The 21697-nt window shown below is 34.0% G+C and overlaps 1 long non-coding RNA gene and 1 pseudogene across 2 annotated transcripts in view; both read left to right on the top strand.

The window, feature by feature from the left end:
• LOC140595833 (uncharacterized) overlaps positions 1-21697 on the top strand; it is a 201977-nt gene that overhangs the window by 50856 nt on the left and 129424 nt on the right. The gene's annotated exons all lie outside the window — the stretch shown is intronic.
• Positions 11353-17271, top strand: LOC112915300 (Y-box-binding protein 1-like; annotated as a pseudogene).

Here is a 21697-nt window from a genome sequence, read left to right as displayed (position 1 = left end):
GGCAGAGGGAGAAGCAGGCTCCATGCCCCGGGAGCCCGACGTGGGATTCGATCCCGGGTCTCCAGGATTGCGCCCTGGGCCAAAGGCAGGCGCTAAACCGCTGCGCCACACAGGGATCCCCTGTCTGCCTCTTTCTTATGAAACACTTGCAATTACATTTTAGGGCTACTCATATAAATCTAGAATAAGCCACCATTCCCCAAATCAAATTTAGTTACATCTGCAGTCTTTTGCTATACAGGTAACACTCAAAGGTTGCAAGGATTAGGACCTGGCTATTTTTTCTTTAGGAGCCATTACTGAGCCCACCACAGGTTTGCTGACCTTTTTTTCCTATTGTATATTTGTTGTATATGTTATAATTTCAGCGCTTATTCTTACTGTTTTGTTATCTTTATATTCTAGTTTTACTAGATGCTCTTTTGAAATAGCTAGATAACTTATTTTGAAGCTTTTAGAAAGTTCTAATATGTGCATGCATGTAAAGTTTTAGTATTTACCTAGCTTCTTCCCACAAAATTTAATTTGTAGCATAACTATTATGGCTCACTAAAATATATTTACATTTTTATTTTTATTATTCATTTTAGCTTAATTCCCCTGGAGTCAAGTTGTAGTTTTAACCTTGATTAAATGGTGTTTCAAGTCAGTTGAATGGGTCATCATATCATCAATTTAGATAAATGTTCCATGGGTACTTGAAAATAATTTAGTACTTTGGTACTTTTAAAATAAATGTCCATTTAGTTTGGATAATCATCATGTTGTTCAAATATTCCATATTCCTACTGATTCTTTTCCTGATAGTTCCTATCAGTTATGGCAAGAAAATGTGAGAAGGTCTCCTACAATTACTGCAGATTTTTCCATTTCTTATTTGAAATCTATCAATTTGTGGATTTTATATTTGGAAGCAATATTTTTGCTGAATATACTTTTAAAATTGTTAAAAATTCTTGGTGAGATGACTTTTTTCATTGTAAAATGTCCTATATATTTCCATAAATGTTTTGTCTTAGTGGTCCTATTATAGATATACCACTTTTATTTTAATTAGTACTCACAGGCATATCTTTTTACCTTTTATATCAAAGCTGTATGGTTACCTTTAACTTTTTCATTTTTTAAAAATCCGGGGATTGTCTCATGTATATATCATACATATATATGTTTTTAATCCAGTGATTAAAATCTGTGACGTTTTCTCCCCCTTCCTTTAAGTATTTTCTATAGTTTTAGTGTTATTCTTTCTAAATAACAAATTATACTTTGAGGTTAAAAACATCTGAACTTAGAATTTTTTGGTGGATAAGTATTTAATTACTGATTAATGCCTCTAAGAGTCACATGACTTCTAAAGTTTTTCTTATTTGTTAAATTTCAGTAGATTTGGCTTTATAGGTTTTATAGACATAGGTCTATGCAAACTTTGTTATTTAGAATTTTGTTGCTTTATTTCTAAAATTTCTGCAGCAGTTAGAAATAATTTTCTATGTATGTATTGGAACAACTTCATTATCACATTTTAAAAATACTTTATATCTATTCTTTCATATGGGATCATTTTCCTTCACTCTAAAGAAAGTCCTTTTGTTTTTCTTGTAGTATGGGTGTACTGACAATACATTTCTCTGGGAATGTCTTTATTCACTTTCTGTTTTTGAAAGATATTTTTGCTGAGTATAGAATTTTAGGTTGGGATTTTATTTTCCAAAACGATACCAATGTCACTTCATTGTCATCTGTTTCTTATGGCCAATGTGGAGAAGTAGATTCTCATTTTTATTGTCATCCTGTAGACAGCATTACTCTCCCCCTCACCTTACACCATGACTACGTTTGAGATTCTCTTTATATCTGGCTTTCAGCATCTTGACTACAATATTCCCACGTATAGTTTTCCTTTTCCTTATCCTACTGTAGTTCACTGAGTTTCTTGAATATGTGGGTTGATGTCTTTCATCATCTCAATAAATTCTAATTTTTAACCATTATTTCTTCAAATATTGTCCCTCTCATTCTTCCCTCTTCATCTGGGACAGCAAAACCTATACATTCTTACAGTGTTCCAAATCCCTCCTGCATTCCTGTTATGGCTTCTTTTTTTTCTTTCTATATTCAATTGAGATATTTTCTTCTGCCTAGCCTTCTAGTTTACTTACCTTGTCTTATGTTGTGCATAGTCTGATGTTAAACTCATTCAGTGAGTCCTTAATTTCTGATATTGTATTTTGTAGTTCTAGGATGCATATTCTTTTTTATAGATTGCAATTCTCTGTGTTTATTTTCATCTATTTTTGTCCACTTCTCAATTATATTTATCATATTAGTCACAATTATTTTAAAGCTCTTGTCTGCAAACTTTAATCTCTGTATCATCTCTGGATAAGCTTCTTAAAACTTTTTTTTTGATTGTTAGCCATTTCCTTTTGCTTCTTTACACATTTAGCAATTTTTTAATTGTAATTTTGACATTATGAATGTTATTATGGAGTGTCAATGATTTTATCTTTCATTGAGAAGGATTGAGTTTTGTCTGGGAAGTAATTACATTTCCGGCTGATCATCTAGATCATGTAGAGGCCCCATTTCTTTTTGTGCTTTGTTACTTTTGCCTGTGTACTACATTTGTGTATGAAAAGGTATTCCTTTTGAGGCCAGGATGAAAGCGCATTCTATCAGGGAAGATTTAGATTTGCTTCTAACTAGTGCATGTGAGTGTGACCAATGAAAGGCATTTTTAATCCACCATACAACTTGCAGTTCTTAGGCATCTCTAGACAGCAAATCTACTAGAAGGCTGGCCAGAGACTGCATCTTTTCAAACATTTTTCACTTTTTCTTTTTTTTCTCTCAATCTTTCTTCTTGTACCTACAAAACATTGCTTATGAATCACTTTTACATTGGTGCAAAACCCTTTGTGTCCCAGATTAATGTTAGAGAGAGTCTACTCTCAGACTCACTGCTATGGGTAAGCTCTTTGCCCTGACTTTCCCATTCTGCCCACACCATTTTTTGGCAAATTTGGCACACATCTTCAAGGTAAGAGCAGCTTTTTTCTCATGTGTACAACTTAAATCCTTATGTTTCCTTCTCTATCCTTAGATTTCTGTCTTTAGTTTGTCACTTCTTTGTCAGCAATTAAATGAATTTAAAGGGATTTTAAAATATTTTCTCTAGCATTTTAAGTTTTGTCATTGGAGGTCTGATCTAAACAAAATAAGTTACTATTGGAAATAGAAGTTCCATATATTTTTGTTTTTAATGTATTGGGGAAAGAAAATATGGCCTTATGATAAGTATTTTTAGAAATTTATTAAAACTTTTTTGGTATGGTAATAATACATAGTCAATATGTATGAGGTTATTTGAAACAAATGGTTATTTTATTCTTTGTCGGATATGTTATTTGTGTATATCTTAATTATTTATATATCTATTACACCAATTAAATAACCTTTAGTGTTTCTATGTTTATAATATTTAATATTTTTCTTTTTTAATATTATATATATTTACTACTTTGTATACTTTACATATCCTTTTCCAATACATGTACTTTATTTTACTATCATACTGGATTTTGAGGTTTTTTTTTTTAAGTGTTTTTAGCAGTTTTAAATTTATCATGCTCAGGGATAGTGAGAAGGTTGATAATGAAAGGAGAAAATAGCTGAATAGTTGTGAGGTCAAAGCTAAGATCAGCAGTAGAATAGCTTGGGTATAGTGAAAAGGCTGGTAAGTTAGGAATGCCAAGATGTTTGGATTTTTGTGTTATTGGGGCATGCAAAAATCTAAACAATAAAGCAGCTAATAGGTCCTAACATACATACTTTAATTTTGTTTCCTTCATGTGCTTTTCTTGATGAAAAAATTGTTACCAAATAGAGCTGTGTTAACTCTTGGTAAAGACTTAAAAAGATATATAACTGTCATTTAAAAAAATGAATTCATAAGGAAATGTATTGTTGTATGCAGATTTCCAGTGGAAACCTGCAGATGCTCACATAAGAAACATTCTTTCTACTCTTTTGAATAAACATGTTGCAAGCCCAGTACATTTGCATACCCAAGAGAATAATTGTTTCAAAGATATGGGCTGTGAACACATGTGGTTGTCTACCAGATTATGAACACCAGACTTGAGACATATATTTTTCAGGTGTACAGCTTGAGGAAATTATTGAATACTCAGCACAAATGCTATGTCTTGGGGAATATTTGGAGAAATGTAGGTGCTACTGTATTTTGAATAATCAGTCCCTCTAGCTCTCATTGCGACTGATGGAAAATTTATTTTATTTTCCCTTGACAAAGGGAAAACAAAATTGTAGCTATCTTACTGCATAGTTTGTTAAGCAATTTCCATTTTGTGCTTGCATTTCACAGATGTTCTGAAATGGTTAAGCCAAAAAGGCGTGTTTCAACTCATGAGTAACTTATAACAAAATATATTCCCATCAGTTGGCTTTAAATATACACATACATATATATGTATATGTGTAATATAAAACTAAAATAACACTGTTTATTAACTAACTGGAATTAAAATAAAAACTTTAAACATGATAAATATATGTGTTAAATATATAACAATAAAATATATTAATTATAAATAAAATGTAAATTTTAAATATATATGTGTATATATTTATATACATAAATATCTCATTGATAAGTCAGCACACAAAAAGAAGTACTTTATAGGTGAGCATAATCCTTTCTTGCTTTATGAGTAAGAACTTATAAAATCACATACTATGCCTGATGTTTGACTTTTCACTTTTCTTTTGTACTTTATTACAGTGGGGCTGACAGTTATTGAAAGATATTTAGATGCACAAGCAGCCTAGCAGCTCCTATAGATCTGAAGAAGCTCAAGTTCTCAAACTACTACCTTCAGAATCTATTGTAACTTATGCTTATTAAATTGGCTCTAGGTCTCATTTTTCAGAGTAGCCTCCAAATAACTAATTTCCTAAAATGTGTCCAGTGTCAGCCATTCCTCCTCTTAAGAGAACAGCTAGTTGAAATTGTCCTGATAAAAACTGGGCAACCATACAACCTGATTTACCCAGGCCTGGAGTAATTGTCACTAGAGCCCCTTAATGCTTTCAAAAGGGACAGTTTTGGATGATTAATTATTTGGCCGCATTATATTTAAAAGGCTAGGGTTCATAATATTTTGAAGAAAAAAATTAGTCTAATATTAATTCATGCACTGTACCCCCCCACCAATTAAAGCATTCCATTCATTATCAAACATGTTTTCCCATGTGAGTATGGGAACACGTAAGTATATTGTTTCTTCTTATTTTGGCTAAAAGTATATTCAGGGTTCTTTAGCTTAGAAATTATATAAAACATAACTGTCTTTTATAATTTACTTAATGAATTCTACACAAACTTCTCTTAGGATTTTCCTGTGGTAGAGTAAGGAAACTTATTCATATTAATGCAATTTATTGGTGGTTGGTATATCCCACAAAAATTTGTGTTTATTTTCCTACTAATATTTGCCTACAAATAAGTCTGGAAATATAAACAATTTATAGCAAATATGTTTGCTAAGCCAGCTAAATGTATTTAAGTAAGGAAAAACTATTCCTGGGAATGGTGTAAAAAATTTCACAGTAACTAACCAATTGCTTTTTATTAATTTCCATGTATCATCGGTCATTGAATTTTTACCTTAAAGGTCTGCTCTTCTTAGGTCAGATTTACAGATAACTAAGTCTATTTTTGGATATATTTTCTGTTTTATAGTAAAATTTTTTACCTTTAGTTTCTCTACTCTAGAAATCAGAAGATCAGAAAGCTGATTAGACATCAGACCAGATGGCTTGTAGGAGCCTGTATCACTAAGCTCCTTGTCTTACTAGGAGTATGTGTTTTGCACATATACATGAAAAGCCAAAACTGTCAAAAAACATGAATGTTTTTGAACTTTGGGTTAAAAAGATAACAAGAAACACAAAGATTCATGAAAAAATAAGTTTTACAGATCAGATGCATTCAGCCCAGTCTTCTAATCATCTATATGTAAGGTACTTTTGTGTAACTATAATCATATATGTGATCCTAGGAGACGGTAGGGGTCTCAAGTAACTTGTGTTCAGAAATTCTATAGGTAATAGGGACAGTCATATTTTGAAAAAGATTTTAAAACAAGGAAATTAAGTCATCAAATAGTGTTTCTGATTAACATTCAGTTATTTTAAAAAATGTAGAAAATCATGTAACCCTGAAAGCATTCCAGGTAACTAGTTTTATTTTTAAGTTTCTATTATGACTTACAGAAATATTGGAAATGTCTTATTTGTTTTGTTGGGGTAAAAAGTCAGCAGCCACGTACAGAATGTACCATCAGACACCAAGCTTGCTCAGAGTTCAAAGTGAAATCGAAGTGCTGCCTTTTCTCATTTTTACAATGTGATTGTATCCCTTTATCATTGTTATTGATAAATAGCAGAACTACTATATTTTAATATGCTCACTTATCCTGTTTATCACATAACATGCTTAGTTTTAGAGTATGTGTCAGATGGTGTTCAGGCTTATAATGGAATGTGACTCTTTTAATATGAGAAGCTAGAAATGAAGAGGCTACATTTACTTTTTCTTCTTCTTTTTTTTTTTTCCCTCATTGGAAGAAGACCCTTGATTGCTAACTTTCTCATTTTCAAGTGACAGAAACTGTCCAGCTATCCTTTGTAACAACAAGTAAGCTTTAGTTCCTTTGTTCCTGCTCATGATCACTGGTAACTTTAAGATAATTCATCGATTATTATCTTCTATAATACGTAGCCTTAACTACTTGAACATAGATTCTTATATGTGATAAATGTGTAAGCCAGCCTTCATGAGTTTAACAAGTGTGCAGTTGATAAGTCTTTGTAGTTCCATGGCAAGTATAGCCATTACTTTTCAAGATCGTAAACCTTAAGCATTGTCCTTTGAGTCTGCCCTTGCCCTTCATACTCTTTGTGGAGTTCCTGGCAGCCCCAAGACTTGCCAAACCAGGGTGAGCATCCCTGAGATTATCTTGCTCGCAAGAAAACCTGAGTTTTTATGGCGTCATTATTGACGAATCACATCTACAAGGTTTTTTAGAGTTTTTCTCATTGAGTCTGAAATGAGAGCTAGAAATCAGGAAGTTGGTGTTCAGACATCTCAGAAAAGGGAGGCATTTCTATGCTGGAAATACATAAAGCAGCGAGAAGACTGCAGAGTAGTTGGGCAAATTCAGACAAAATTCAGATCCTTTTTTATCCCTAACATGGAATCTCGACTAGATGTGATTATTAGAATTTGGGATTGAGCTCTGCCTCACATCTTCAGGCAAATGATTCCCCACCTATATACAGTTTGCCTTTTACAGTTATTGATATAGTATCTTGTAATACTAAAACATCACTTAAATCCTCAAATTTTATGAGTGATATAATTTTAAACAACAGGATGCAGGAAATGTAATCATAATACCCCAAACCAACAGGTACATTTCGGAGAAGCAATAATAACATAGAAGCCTGTGAGTTATTTAAATGAAGTAGATATGTTTTCTTAACACCTAATAGATTATCCCAAATAGAATACAATGCACATATGTCACATTCTTGATTAAGCTCTACAGTTTGTGCTGTCTTTCCATTCTTAGTTTGTGTTTGCTCTAGGATAGAAATCACTTCAAAGGTTAGATGTTTTTAGAAGCCATTTCAGTTTTACATAAATATAAAGTTCCTAAACATTCAAGAGTCACCTAATGTAAATTTGTTTCCTTTCAAAATGTGTTTCACAAGAGCAGGTAATATATTTCCACTCTCAACTGCTCATTCGGATGCTTTATTTCTGAGTGTAGCTTCTCCTCAATATTTCTTTCCACAGAATTTTGGAATTCTGTTTCCTCTCATGTTTTATTGAAAAGGCTCTCTGCCATTATATCCTTTCGTTTTCCGGTTTTATCCTTTTGTCTGAAGGCACATTGCAGCATGGCTGGTTTAAGGATTCTAGACAGTGAGAGAAATGGAGAGCCACAAGACTATCTCCAGTCAAGGTTGAAAGGGAGCACGTTAGCTTTCTAAACTGAACACCGTGAATGGGGGGGACATTTAGGTTATTGCCATGACAATTCTAATTGTTGGAACTTCATTCTTATTACGGTCTTTATTCAGTTGGATTCACCCTAACAGCACACATGGACGAGCCACTTTAATTTCTGGGCTGGTTTTGGAGAACATGTATCCAAGAATCATCATCTTTTTTGTGGCGATAACAAAACACACGGTCAAGGGGGGTCTAAATGGAATTGCATTTTGTAGGCATGCAGAGATCGGTATGGAGTAAGACATGCACTCTTTGACCCCTGGAGGCTCTCTCTGACAAATGATGGGGCTACGTTTTAAATTACAGGAGATTCCAATTACTGTGAAATTATGGGGCTAGGTGAGCTCCCTCTATGGGCTAATTTAACGTCTGCAAATTATATTTCTTCTTCTTCCTCTTTTTTTTCCTCTTCCCATTTTTCCCCCAACAAAGCCTCTGTGTGGCCTCTGGGATGGGGTGGCCGCCTAAGAGCCCAAAGGTTGTGCTCCTTGGAGCGTGTGCAAGATGGCTGCCCCAAGGCTGTTTGAAGCTGGCGCGTTTGAAGCTGCCGCGCGTGTTTGAAGCTGCGGCATTTGAAGCTGTCGGGCTTGAAGCTGGCGCGTGTGTTTGAAGCTGCGGCATTTGATGTTGCTGAGGACGTTTGTAAATTTGAGACAGACTTTAATATTGTTAGACGGTAGGGGAGTCCTTTTCAACCCCCTTTTCATTTTTTTTTTTTACTTGAACTTTTTAAAAAGTTTTATTTAACTTTTTTTTTTTTCCCCTACTATTTTAACTACTTATGTCAGCCGAGGAATGCTGTGATTCACAGCCATTATTGTAAGGAGGCTGTTATGTATTTTTAGTGCTGCTGGGACCATAGGAATTCTTGAGTGGCTTTGACTGGATACAACAATGTGGAGAATAATCCCAACTGTGAAAAGTGCTACTGTGGCCACAGAACAGTACAGAATCGTTTTGAAAAAGGGCAGTCTCCTTGTTGCTTTTAGAAGAAGGCCGAGTGTGCCCGCTGTTGCATTTGCAAGATTGATGAGTGTAGAGGTAGAACAAAATGTGTGTGAGTAGAAGAAGTTGGGGATGCATAGGTGGAGGAATTAAATTTGCAGCGTTCCAGGAGCAAAGCGTTTTGTGATTTCCTCCCATTACTGTTTCCCCTAAATTCTATAAGAACTAGGGAAAGGGTGGATGCTATTCTGAAACAATACCGTCAATCCTTTGGACGATACTGTAAAAATGAATGGTGCTTTATATGGAGAGCATCTATCTGAAAATGTGAGAGAGAAGGGAATGAGTATTGCTGCTGTTGGTAAAGGAAAGAAAACAGATGCTTCGCCTATAGTGTGTACTGTGTGGCTTGGGAAATACTTTGCTTGGAGGAACCCTAGACGTAGAAGTGAAAAAAAAAGATGGAGAAAAATTCAGAAGGAGCCATGAGTCGTCACATCCCAAATGGATGTGATGAGAAATGCTTTGGTTTTGGATGCAGATCATTTTTCACTGAATTCCAGGCCTGGAGCAACATCATGCACTTGCGTGCAGAGCTGATGAAATGACGTGTTCTAATGTTTTCTGTGGTTCTTCTCCATTAGACTGTTTGGGGGCAGAAAGCTCCTTTGATGGGCCTGCCATCAGTGTTTTTGCCTTTGGAAGTACAATGTTCCATTCTGCCGATGATCATTCTCTTGAAAATTAAGTAATGGTTTCTTGATATTCGCCATTTTGTCAGCACTTGAACCTGTTTCTTTACATGTTCACCATTAAGTTTTTTCGTTGGGTAGAACATAAATTCTATAATGTCTACATCTACTATTCAGTCATATTTGGGTTGTGTATCTACCCAGGACTGAGGTGCTTGGTTCAGTATTTTATTCATTTTAGCAAAGATCTACAGTTCCTTCAGTTCACAGAAAAATCTGTGTATTAAATGCGTATCGTTAAAATTGAACTATATTGTCTCTTCACCTAGATGCAGTTAGAACTGGGCTTTATTCTAATAAATAATTTTAATATGTGCTTTACCTGTTTTAAGAGTAAGGTGTTGTGTCTTGCACATCTTTTGAATGATGAAAACATTTCCCATGTGTTCATAGAACAGATGATCTTAGGCTTTATTTTCTTGCAAATAACTGTTTTTAAGGATTTCCCTTCATTAGTTCAACATTTCTGATTTGATAGGACTAGAAATTTGCTAAGTATTTTCCTATGTATCGTATAGATGCGTTTTCCACTCCCAACTTTTCATTCTTAGCTCCTTCAACTGTATTTCTTTGAATCTATATGTCTTCTCCATTCCACTGGCAAGTCATTTTCAGACTCTCAGTCTGATGTACTAATAATCTATTTAACAAATCATTTTATAAGTCATAAGATATTAAAAGCTAAGTCATGTGGGAAATACACAGTATTTGTGGCTCTGCACATTTGATTTATCTACTGTTTCAAAACTTGGTTATAAACTTTCATAACTCAGAGAGATGACATTATGATATTAATTTTTTAGTTTTTTATTCTAAAATCTTCTGATCAGATTCTTTCTTATTCCTCAACTTCTGTAATACTCATTTGATCCATAATATTGCTTTTTTAGGTTTAGGATTTTAAAGAAATTTTCCTACTCTTCACCATAATATAGTCTGTACAGTCCAATAATCTACATTTGATGACAAAAGAATTACTTGAGAATAATTGAACACACATGCTTCAATAACTACATGCCTTTTATCATAAATTTGCATAAGCATATCCATAGAAAAATAATAAATGTTGTGAAGCTGATATATCTTTATATCAGCTTAATCATTTGGGCTCCATGTTCCATATCACTCTTGTTCCTTGCTGGTTTGTGCTAAGAAGTTGCTTCTTATTGTAACAATCTTTACTGTGTGTGTGTGTTTTTTTTAAATAGTTCTTCATTTTTGCTCTTTTCATTTTGTTTAATTAAAATTAATTGCAAATAACTTTTCTTTTTAATGGATTTCTGCACAGAGTGCTTCTTTAAATAAACTCCATAAAACAAAGGCCATTAATCCAAATAATGCTTGCTCTTCCTTGACTCTGTAGGGTTTTTTTTTCCTCTCTCTAACTTGAGTGTTTCGTCCTATATCTATTTTTTTCTGGCTCTATCAGTGTTTTCTTCCATCCTACCATGATGAAGTTTACAATTTGCCTCCTGTGGTAGAGAAATAATAAGAGTAATTCCTGAGCTGGATTCAAGGTGACATAGCATTTTTCATTACAACGGCACCATGACCCCAGGTTTTGCAACTCTTAAGAACAGTATCTCCATTATAGAGCCAGGTTCGTGTCATTTAGCCATTCATCCACAATATCACATAGGCTTATTGATTTGATTTATTAATAGTTATGAGAGTTGTTATGATATCACATTGTTCATTTTTTCATTGTTTCATCAGTTATCCTCTTTTTAAGGCAGATGAAGATTAGAAATTTTACACATAAAATTTATATTTTTTTGCATTCCTTTATAAAATCAGCTTTATTGAGGTATTATTTACATAAAATAAAACTTACCTGTTATTAGTACATATTTCAATGAGTTGTGACAAATGTATGTATTGTGTAACTAGTACCACAATTACCATGTTGAACATTTTCATCATTGCAAAAATGACTTCCCTACTGTTTTGAAATTGGTTTCCCTACACTCACTCCCTGATCCTCAGCAACCTCTAATCTTCTTACTTTTGCTATAGTTTTGTCTTTTTCAGAATTTCATATCAATGAAATCATACAGTGTGCTCTTTTGTGCCTAGCTTCTTTCATTTAGGGTAATGCTTTTAAATTTCATCCATGTTATTGCATGAATTAATAGATTTTTCCGTATTATGGCTGAGTAGTATTCTACTGTGTTGATACTCCACAATTTGTTTATCTATTTACTGTCTCATGAACTTTTTTGCTCTTTCCAATTGGAGAGATTATGAATAAAGATGCTGGAAACATTTGCATATAGTTTTTTCGTGTGTGAATCCAAGTTTTAGTTTCTCTTGGGTAAATATCTAGGAGTATGATTGCTGAGTCACATGGTACACGTGTTGAATTTTAAAAAAAATTTTAAATGTTTTCCAGAGTGGGTGAACTATTTTGCATTTCCGCCAGAGATGTACTAGAGTTCCAATTATTCACTACCATCACCAACACTTGGTGTTGTTAGTCTTTTTAATTTTAGCCATTATAGTGAGTATTTCTTTTCAATATTTTTTCAATTGTAATAATTTATTTCTGTTTTACCAACTTTATTATTATTACTATATCTACTCAAATGCATTATGCTTTTATTTTTTTCACTTGTTATATTCTTTATAACCTTATTCTTTTGAGGGCTATGAATATATTTTTATTTCTTGCTTTCTTTTAGGGCTTGATAAGGTCAAGGAATTTAAATCCAAATATACATATAAATAGACCAGAGTCTTGAGTGAGCATGTTAAATAGTTGATTTTTGCCTTTATTTTTTAAGAAGTAGGACTATAATATTTGATAAAGGTTATATCTGACTTAAGATTCTGGGTTTTATTGGTGTCTATTTAGTATTACAAATAGGATTGCATATTTAAAAATACTAGCAAACTGATTTTTTAGTAACTAGATTTATCAATAAATTTTTACACATCTTCAACAACTGAATGATCACTATACAACTCAGCCCTGCCATTTCCTAAAATGGCTCTGTTTTTATTCTTTGCCTCATTAGACAGCTTAGAGAACAGTGTACCATTGCCCATTAAAGAAGTCACTTTTATTTAATCCAGTACCTACTAGCATTTGTCAGAATTGGTGATTTTTTTAACCTTTTTTTTTTTTTTTTATAACAGTAACGGTTCTCAGATCTCTAGCTTTGTTCCCTGGATGTTAAAAAGACACATGGTCACTTTGTGAAAATCCTTCTTTAAAAATCCAGTGTAAATGAGAATCATCATCATCTCTATCACTCTATTCTTTTCCATCTAAGAGTGTTTCATTTCAATATGTGCTGGAACTCTGATTTTTCTCACTAAAGCTCAGTTACTAGTTCAGGATTATTACTTGGCTAAATAAGATTTTTTTAAATAAGAAGTTTATATAGCAATCAAAATTGAATGCTAATGAGTTGCCTAGCTATAAATTCTCATTTCTTAAAGAACCATATCTTAGGAGTCAACCCTTATTTCAGAAAATGATTGTAAGATGATCTTTAAATCTTGGTTAAAGTATATTCTTTCTCTCATGTGTTATTTTATTGATTTCTGTATTTGAAGACAGGATTGCTATACAAACTTCTCAGTTTTGTCAGATCATAAGTAAACAATATGATACCACAAAGTGAAATATAGTTGCTACTGAAATCATGAATTAATCCACTTTCTTGGAAAGCTCACTCTTAGTTCACTGACAAGCTTCCTGTTGAATGGGAGGTATTTTTCCATGTCACATTTTCTCATAAAAGTACACATTCTGATTTAAAATCAGGATTTTAAATTATTTTAGAAGCTAAAGACATTAGTGTGTTTGCAGGTGATAGATTGAATAATGAAGCTAGGGAATTGTGGTATTTTGGGTTATCTTTTACCAACAGTTTGACAAATCAATTTCATATTTCCCTATTTCTATATTCAGTTCATAATATTGACTGTTAAATTTTTCCATAGAAGTACTGTCAAGCGTGAGGGACTGGAATCTTTTTTGATATTTGGAAGGAAAAAAATTGTTGATAAAACAATATCAGAAGCAATGTAAGTTATTTTATACGATTCACTGTAGTAACAGTAGAATAATGCTTGTTCTACAGTTAGACTGAAAATAAAAGAACACTTTGCAAAGAGTTTGTTTTAAAAGTGATTTGGTCTGAAAATTTAGGGGTCATTTCTTAGTTAATCAATATTCCATATTCTGTGAACATTCTGGGTTTTGTGGGTGAACTAGTTGGTTTAAATACTTAAACACTTCTTCAAACCTAAGATTCAGTTATTCCTTCAAAGCCTTTGTATTTGTATTTGGGGCTGATTGAGATCATTCCAAGTACCTGTTCTTAGGTCATCATTAGGTATGCCTAACAAATAACCAAATGCACATATCTTTACACTGGATTTAATTTTTGTTTTCTAGAAAGTCAGACTGTTTTCTATGGAACATGCACTGTGTGGATTTTTCTGGTGTCAAAATCCCAGCAACCAGGGGTAATTCTGAGTATTTGCTTGTGCCCAAATCCCTAAAGAATTCTTGTATCTTACTCTTCCATAATGGATATCTTCTTAGTCCAGCCTAAATCCTCCCTGGCAATTTGCATCACAGGAACCCCCACATCTGTTGTATAGTAGGGTTGAATCCGAGGGAATTAAGCTCTCCCCTTAGGAGCTATTGCTGTCATTCATGCTACACAGAGGGGGGCATTCCTGCCTTCTCTCTAACTCCAACCCCATAGCCTAGCCTGGATAATTCTTAATAGTGTGTGATCCAGAAAATTAATTAACTATTTTAGTACACTGCACTTTTTAAATGTGGTTCTTATAAACTGGGACACTATGGCATCATCCAAATTTAAATCTAAATATTTCAGTGGGAATCGTAATATGGGTGTTGCCTGATGATTTTTGATAAGATTAATTTTAAATTTTATTTTGAAATTTTCATCTCATTTTAAGGAAAGGAAATCTATGAGAGAATATTTATTTACTTCTTTTACTAAGTACAGATATTTGTCATACCATACTTTTGATTATTTATTTGCTGTGTTCTACTCTGGGTTACTTCATCATTGTCCCTGTGAAAAGTCTTGTTTATTGCTTCCAAATTATGTGTGTCAGAATTGATTTCAAAATAAGTTTTTAGAATAATTTTTGAATCAACTGCTTTCATGCTTTCTAAGAAGTTAGAAAAATATATATTGAAAAGTCCCATTTAAGATATAATGAAAATGCAAAATATCTTGATATATCATTAACAAGAAAAACACGTGGGAACTATATAATGAAAATGGTAAAAGTTTGCTGAGACCTAAGACACAATTTTATCAACTGAAGATTAAATATATTAAAGGTTGTCTGTTCTTCTCATAATAATTCATAGAACTGATATTACCTAATAAAACCACAGTAAGTTTTTCTTTTTTTAATTTGCCATAGTAAATCTAATGTTTATCTCTCAGTATGAACAGGGGCAAATAGCCAATACAATTGTCTTATAAGTTATAAAGCTACAATACTCAATACAGTGTCATTTTGACAAAACAATGGAAAAGAAGGAAAATCAAGACAGATTCAAATATGTAAAACTTTCTGTGTTGGTATCACAAATGAGTAGGGGAAAGTTACACTATTCACACGTGGCTCAGGGACAATTGCTTAACACTTGGAAAAAATAAATTAGATTTAGTTTCACCTCATATCATATATCAATATAAATTCCATCTGAGTTAAAGAGAGAAATGTAAAATAAAAATATGAGATCTCTGGAAACCTATAAAAACTATAAAAAATAGAGTCCACTGGTTGACTTAGTAAATGATGAATAGTTTTAAGCATTATAAATAACTTTAAAAATCACAAGGGAAAATCTATAGATTTGACTACATGAAAACTTAATAATTTTTGCATGACCAAAAAACAATACCTGGTTAAAAAAATAATAACCTAAAAAAATAACTAATAACAGCAACTATTTCAAATGCACCCATTAATATATCACTCAGAATTAAACAAAATTGTTGATATTTTGGTGAATATTCTTGTAGTCTTTGTGATCTATCATACCCCTATCTGTCCATTAATTGATCTATTGATTTGTCCATCCACATATTTACCTTTGTATCTTACTTTCTATCAATTTAGCTTCATCCACACATACATGAATGTTTTACATAATTGATATGTATTATTTTCTAGAAAGAATCATAGTGCACACATTGCTTTAAACTTTTTTTCACATAATGTATTTTTAATTGCTTTCGTGTTATTACATGTTCTTCTACAACATATTCAATCTTTGTATATTACAATGTGTCAATATACCTTGGCTTATTTGACCAAATTCTCCTACTTGGCATTTAGGTTGTTAACGGTTTTTCAAAAGAGATAGCTGAACATCATTGCACAGATCAGATTATTTTCTAAGGGTAAATTTGAAAGGTTGGATTTACAGTATGCAAATACTTCAGGTTTTTGTTGCATGTTCCTCACCTGTTCCTCAGAAAGAGTTTTAACTTTTACATTTCCACCAGCAATTCATCGGAATAATTATTTCTCAGTCTTGCAAGCACTGTCTAATATGGTTAACATTTTATGTAAGTTAGATAGCTTGGCAATATATTATTATTCTTTTACTACGTATTTTTATTACTAAAATAATAAGCTTTTTTTCTGTGTTTTATGGCCATTTTTTTCTTTTGTGAAATTTCTGATCATGTTATTTACACCTATTTTCTATTGACATTAATCTCAGTATCAATTTTCAAAAGTTCTGTTCGTACTCAATTAAAAAAATAAAAGATAAATAAATTTAAAAATAATAAAAACTGTGAAGTACCTTCACAGCATAGGGCATAGAAAGACTGTGGAGTTTGATGTTGTTGAAGGAAGAAGGCACGGAGGCAGCAAATGTGACAGGCACTGGTGGAGTTCCGGTGCAAGGCAGAAAATTTGCAGTAGACTTGTAACCAATTTATAGACTTCTCAATGTGGCAGGGATCCTCCCCGCAATTCCCAGGAGAATTACTAGAATAGTGCGAGTGGGAAAAGGAGGAGAGCTGCAAGAGTGCCCCTCAAGGCCAAGCCCAACAGCCTGGCCCTCCCGCACCTGAGTTCCCACCTTACTAGGGTGGAGACCCTATGGGCATGAAGGAAGGGGTGATGGCAGGAGCTGGCAACCATGGTGCAGGAGAACAAGGTAGGTCACAGACAGGATACGTATTTGGGTACAGAGCACGATTCTTCAGGGGTCCTCCTCAACACAGGCAGCCTAGAGAGGATTGAAGTACAGAAAGTAAGGAAAGTCAAGGGATGAGGGCCAAGGTCAGCAGCCACTTCAGCGTCAGTACCTCTGCAACTTCAATTATCTGTGCAGACATCCAGAAAACCCTAAACCACAAGATGGCAAAGAGCTAAAAGCAGCCAATCCACCAGCTGAGAATTCAATCCGTTTGGGAGGCTGAGCAGTGGGGGACTGAGTAAATGCAGGCTTACCATCTCTCCTGTCATCTGATTTAGTCATGCAACAGGCAGAAATCAATACGAAATTACAACAATAAGAAATGAACAAAAAATTGGAGCTGAAGACCATAAGTGCTTGCTTTTTATCCCCTGACCAGATGAATAGAACTATCTGCGTTGTCTATGCAACATGAGATTTTTATTATTGTTACCTGAAGATGTCTCTTTTTGGTAATGTCAAACGTGGGGTTCTCTTTCTGTTTCTTTTAAGCCTGTTTGTTCCTCAACACACCTTTAAAGGTTTTTAAATTGTTTCATGTCTGGTCAAGTTGAAACTTTTAAGGGTCTTATTTTAAATTTGTAATAAAAACTTACAACTTATTTTTTTTAAAGCCAACAAAGGTTAAGCACCTATTAATAAAGGTCTTAAATAATAACAAAATTTGCTAGAGCCACTCTAGGAACTCAGGAAACCCATGTAGTAGCTAAGTTACTGATTTATGATAAAAAATATAACTTACAAACAGCCAGGTAGAAGAGATGCATGGGGCAAGCACAGAGCTTCCAAGCCCTTTCCAGGCGTGTCTTTCTCCCAGCACCTTCATAAGCACATAAACCTTGAAGCTCTCTGAACCCCATCAGCTTGGGTTTTACATAGAAATGGTTGATTAACTCATTGGCCATTGACAAATGATTTAGCCTCTAGCTTTTCTTCCTCTCCCCAGAGGTCAGGAGATTGGGAAGGAAAATTCTAACCCTCTATGGCAAGGTGGTTGCTCTGGTGAGCAGCCCCATCCTTAGGTAATATAGGGGCCTTCCTGAAATCACCTTATTAACATAACAAAGACACCTTTATCACTCTCAGCATTTAGGAAATTCCAGGGGTTTTAGAGTTCTGTGCCAGTAATGGGGACAAAGACCAAATATACATTTCTTATTATAAATCATAATATCACAGTAGGTGACTCCTGTTATTGGAGAACTTACAGTGTAAAGTCACAATAACCAATAGGCTAGTAAGGAGGCATAACCAGTATGCCTGGATTGGTCTTTTTCTAAACTATACAATTCTTGCCACTCAATTTTACTCATATTTGTGAATTATTAGCCCCTTGTGTGTTTGCTTTTAAAAGAGCATGAGTATCAGTGCATAGCACTGAAAGCAGTGCATTTTCATTGCCTGGATCCTTTTCAAAAATGCAGATTATGATTCAGTAGATTTTGTCTGGGACCTGAGATACTACAGCACTACTGTCAAGTCCCCAGCTGAAATCACTGTGTTCCTCTTGAGTAACAAAGGTTAAGAAATATGGTATTGATACTTCTAGTTCTAGTTCTCTGTAAAGTAATAGGTAAAACATGAAATGGTAAAATTGCACTACAGCGAATGATTGAACACTCTTTGAGGATCAAGTGAGGTCCACTATCTGGATCTTAAAAGATCATGATAATTTATAGATGTTACTTAGGTTATGGGAGCTGTTTCCTGGAGAAATGTGTGGGATCGATGTAAGGGGGCTGGTCCTTGGCCCATGGTTTGAGTAATAAGGTCTTTTTTCATATTTTTTCTTTCAGTTTCATTGAGATATAGTTCACATAAAATTCATACAAGCATTTCTAAAGCCTTAAATGGATGTAAATTTGTAGCCATCCAGTATTAGAAATTGATAACTATCATTAAAAAGTAAGCAATCTGAGCCACTACCACCTATACAGAACTACACAATGTTTCCTTTTTGCTACTATACACTTCCCCTTACGGGAGTTAGCAAGAAATAGAACTACCCAAGCCTAACCACCCCTTTTCTTGGCTTCCCTTCAAAGAATGAAACAAGTAAAAGGTTAGCACCAAGCTTTTCTGGAACTGTTGACATGGGGTTGGTAACACAACACATCCCAAAAACCAGGTGAGTCTAATCAGCGATTTGTGCTGAAAAGCAAGGGGTGAGCAGAAGGATGGCAGGAGCTGGAGCTGGTGGTTATGGGTAGGGATGGATCACCCTACAGATGGCTCAAGCCCATGAAGGCAAGAGCATGCCATAGCTGCACTGGGTAGACTGAAGACAAGATTTAGACATTAAAGACTGACTTATGGGGCACCTGGGTAGCTCAGTCAGTTAAGCATCTGCCTTCTGCTCAGGTCATGATCCAGGGGTCCTGGGATTGAGCCCTGCTTTTGGCTCCTTGCTTAGCAGGGAGAAGCCCTGCTTCCTCTCCACCTCCCACTTGTGCTCCCTCACTATCTCTCTCTTTCAAATAAATAAATAAAACCTTTAAAAAATGACTACTTTTATTTACTGTGCATGTGTGTGTTTTTCCCCTGATTATAACAATAAATCATGTTCCATGTAGAAAATGTGGAAGTAATAAAAAATATAAAGAAAAAAGCCTATCATTAAATCATGTATCAGAATAATATTACATGATAATATAATAATATCACCTTTATCACTATATCTGTAGTTACATCCGTCTTTTAAATTGTCCTTTTAAAAAATGTTTGATGAGAATATGGAGTCTTAAATGTAATGAAGTATAGGAACCTTCAACAACTGGAAGTTAATGACATAATACTAAGTGGGTGGGTTATCTAGGTCTAGAGAGAGAAGCATGTTGCCTCGGGTCTTTGCATTTTATCTGCCCCAGAGACACTACCAAGAGTGCTATTTGGAGAGAAGCAAGGAAACCTCATGTAGGGCAGTGTTTAGCTACTAGTCCAGATTTTGCCAAAAAATGCTTGACTCAAAAAAAAAAAAAGTTTGACTCCGTTTCTGCCCAGTTTAAAGACTCAGACATAGGTATATATTTTATATAAATTATTGAACTATTTTGAAATATGAGTATGACTGCATTAGAATAGTGGTTCATGTTTTTCTTTTCTCAAACTAGCAAATATCATATGGAGTCCAGAGAAAAGTTGACCAACATGTCTACAAGAACAGATATCCCTAACCAATACTTTGAGCATTTATTCTTCTAGAATATTAGCTGCGAAGGTAATATAATCCTGCTGGATTTTTTTGTCATGTTTGGATTTTTTTTTTGGCTGTCCATGAAAATGAGTTGTTGGTATTATTTGTGATCTTTGATATTAAAGGAAAAGTAGCAGTTTCTAAATTTTGAGGCCTTTCTAATGTTTTACAATTTATAACGAAAAATTTTAAAAGACCCAATCTAGGTTAATGATCAAACTGTTAAAGCATGACTCCACAGGATGCCTTACCTCTGAGAAAGACATTTAGTGCTAAATTTATAAAGTTTTATTTTGTGGAGCACCAAAAAGGGTCATTTTCAAGTGAGCAATCCTTTTAATCTCAGTTTTGCCATCTGAAAACCACTTAAGTATTGCCCAGTTCAAGGGCATACATTATATCCAATCCCAAGTAACATAATTCACACTTTCTCAAATACTATAGTGTATGTTTTTCTCTTTGAAAAAATATTATACAATATATCTGATGACATACAGGTCCCAGTGCAAACTTTACCACAGATGAGAGATTACTGTATAGTTTCTTGGAATGAGAGCTCTCAGAGGGCAGCTGGGGAAGATGAATGTGTCTTCCTAGTTCCTTTGGTTTCCTAGGAAGTTGGTGTACAATGTGGAAATTCACCGTGTCTGTCTACTTCAGAGAAATATTCATTATACTTATTTTGTCAAGACATTGCTTCTGAGCTTAGATAAATGAAGTTTTTCCTGTGCCAGTGGGAGTTCACCACTACTTATTTAGACAATGCACAGATAAATTGATTCCTTTCTTTTTTTCTTTTCTTTCTCTTCTTCTTTTTTTGGATCATAGCCATGCTCATTCATTTAGGTATTTTCTGTGGCTGCTCTTACACTAAAAATGCAGAGTTGAATAATTGAGATAGAGACCTTTGGACTTTTTAGCAAAGTCTAAAATATTTGCTGTCTGGCCCTTTACAGAAAAAGTTTGCCAACCTGAGTATAGAGGGATGGCATAGAGGAGCTGATTATTGAGCCATCCACTTCTTCACCCATTAACCATTATTCATCTGACAAATATTTGGAGTCTTTATCATATAAAACAATGGAAAGAAAAGAGAATCTTGACCACTCGTCTGGTAATATGCAGAATAGATATACCTTGAACCACATGTCCAATGAAAACACTTTAATTTAAAAGTAGAATAAAACTGAAATTACAGAGCTACCGAGAATTTTTGGTTTCCTCAGAATTTCAAAATACTGTGTTGGTGGAAATCCAGACATGTAAGTCAGTACTAACATGGACTTTGCCTGGTAAGCCTTTGTATAGCAAATGATCTTGATCTTTGGTTTTGATGATCACAGGACGTGAAACAAATTTACTGCCTGTGTAAAAGCAGGATGTGTTTTAGGAGCTTATTGCATGACTTTGGCTGCTTGTTTCAGTTTAAGAGTGAATTAGAAATAAACTTCCAGAAAGAAGGAATTTCCTATATT

Source organism: Vulpes vulpes, chromosome 16 (genome assembly GCF_048418805.1).
Source record: "Vulpes vulpes isolate BD-2025 chromosome 16, VulVul3, whole genome shotgun sequence".
NCBI classification, from domain to species: domain Eukaryota; kingdom Metazoa; phylum Chordata; class Mammalia; order Carnivora; family Canidae; genus Vulpes; species Vulpes vulpes.
This window is presented reverse-complemented; position numbering and strand designations above follow the sequence as displayed.